The sequence below is a fragment of the Eschscholzia californica genome, unplaced genomic scaffold, assembly GCF_041429995.1.
Source record: "Eschscholzia californica isolate CP2 unplaced genomic scaffold, dmEscCali1.0.p SCAF_17, whole genome shotgun sequence".
In the NCBI taxonomy this organism is placed as follows: domain Eukaryota; kingdom Viridiplantae; phylum Streptophyta; class Magnoliopsida; order Ranunculales; family Papaveraceae; genus Eschscholzia; species Eschscholzia californica.
In genome coordinates, this window is record NW_028238276.1 from 162,501 (window position 1) to 165,000 (window position 2,500).

The window sequence follows — 2,500 nt, forward strand, 5'->3', positions numbered from 1 at the left end:
CACCTGCCAGCCCAAGGGCTGTGCACGGCCTGGGGAGGGAGCTCACCCCTCCCCTATATAGTGCAAAGTTATTGTTTTCCCTATTTTCACAAGGAAACATCAAATTTTTAACCAAGCATACTCGGCCTTTGCTCCTTCGTTACTCGTCCAAATCCAACAAACTTGCATTCGTTGGAAAGGTCTTTTCACAAGGATTCTTTTGATATATAATAATAGCGATTCCGATAAATATTTATTTTTTTATGAATTTTTAAGTGAATAAACAATTAAAAATTCAAAAAAAATAGAAAAAAAATATTTTTTTCCCGATTCTTTCTCCAATATTCCTGATAAATACCCACACACCCACATATGGAGTTTGGTCGAAAATGCTCGAGTGGATATCGAGATGTCCGACGAAGCACCACTTGGAAGGGCCGAGGCACGGGACGCCCGAGCTGTTGCTCGGGTCGGCACGGGACGCGCATGGGACAGCCCGGGACGGCATGGGACGCCCTCGCTACAGCTCGGGACGGCCAGGTACGCCCGAGACTTGGCTCGGGACGGCCTGGGACGCCCTCGCCATAGCTCGGGACGGCCTGGGACGCCCGAGACTAGGCTCGGGACGGCCTCGGCACAGCTCGGGACGGCCTGGGACGCCCTTGCCACTGCTCGGGACGGCATGGGACGCCCGAGACTTTGCTCGGGACGGCCTGGGACGCCCTTGCCACAGCTCGGGACGGCCTGGGACGGCCTCGGCACAGCTCGGGACGCCCTGGGACGCCCGAGACTTTGCTCGGGACGGCCTGGGACGTCCGAGACTTTGCTCGGGACGGCCTGGGACGCCCGAGACTTGGCTCGGGACGGCCTGGGACGCCCTCGCTACAGCTCGGGACGCCCTGGGACGGCCTCGACACAGCTCGGGACGGCCTGGGACGTCCGAGAATTTGCTCGGGCCGGCCTGGGACGCCCGAGACTTGGCTCGGGACGGCCTGGGACGCGCTCGGCACAGCTCGGGACAGGCCGGGACGCCCGAGCCGAGCTTCGGGTCGCACGAAATCTCTTCGTATTCCGACATATTAGAAGCTTCCCATCATGTAGTAGGCCGAGCTTTGCCCTTTGGATGCCCTATGGTGCTTGGCGAGCACTAGGGAACGTGCCAGCACAAGTGCTGTGCACGCTCTGGGGAAGGAGCTCAACCCTCCCCCTTATAGTGCAAAGTTATTGTTTTTCCTATTTTCACAAGGAAACATCAATTTTTTAACCAGGCATACTGGGCCTTTACTCCTTCGTTACTCGTCGGAATCCAGCAAACTTATACTCGTTGGAAAGGTCTTTTCGCAAGGATTTTTTTGATATATTATAATAGCGATTCCGATAAATATTTATTTTTCTATGAATTTTTAAGTGAATAAACACCGGAAAATTCATAAAAAATAGAAAAAAAAATATTTTCTTCCGTTTCTTTTCTCCAATAATTCATAAATAATACCTCAATAGTATTAATGAAGAGAGAGTCGAAATGGCCCGGGTGGATTTCGAAATGTCCCACGACCCCATAGAATGCACGGGCCAGCCGAGCCAAAAGAATGGGACGCGCACGGGACAGCATTGGTCAGGCTCGGGACAGCACGGGACGCGCATGGGACAGCACGGGACGCGAATGGGACGGCCTTGCTAAGGCTCGGGACGGCATGGGACAGCACGGGACGCGCATGGGACGGCCTTGGTGAGGCTCGGGACGGCACGGGACGCGCAAGGGACGGCCTTGGTGAGGCACGGGACGGCCTTGGTCAGGCTCGGGACGGCATGTCACGGCCCTGGTGAGGCTCGGACGGCACGGGACGCGCATGGGACGGCACGGGACGGCCTGGGACGGCCTTTGTGAGGCTCGGACGGCACGGGACGCGCATGGGACGGCCTTGGCGAGGCTCGGGACGGCATGGGACAGCACGGGACGGCCTCGGCACAGCTCGGACGGCACGGGACGCGCATGGGACGGCCTTGGCGAGGCTCGGGACGGCATGGGACAGCACGGGACGGCCTCGGCACAGCTCGGACGGCACGGGACGGCCTCGGCACAGCTCGGACGGCACGGGACGGCCTTGGCGAGGCTCGGGACGGCATGGGACAGCACGGGACGGCCTCGGCACAGCTCGGGACGGCATGGGACAGCACGGGACGGCCTCGGCACAGCTCGGGACGGCACGAGACGCGCATGGGACGGCCTTGGTGAGGCTCGGACGGCACGGGACGCGCATGGGACATCATGGGACGCACATGGGACACCTTATGGGGATCATCAAGGGACGTTGCACGGGACATTCTTTCCCACGAAGGGCATTTACATGGGACATCTTAGGAGTCGAGAGCCGGCACATGGGACAACGTAGTTCACACGCACGGAACACTTTACTTTCGTTTGGAACGTCGTGGGATCTTTATGTCCCCATTAGCACCGAACCTTTAACATGCTAGGAAGCTATGTTCGATCTTCTCGAAGTGTCGATGGAACTTCGAT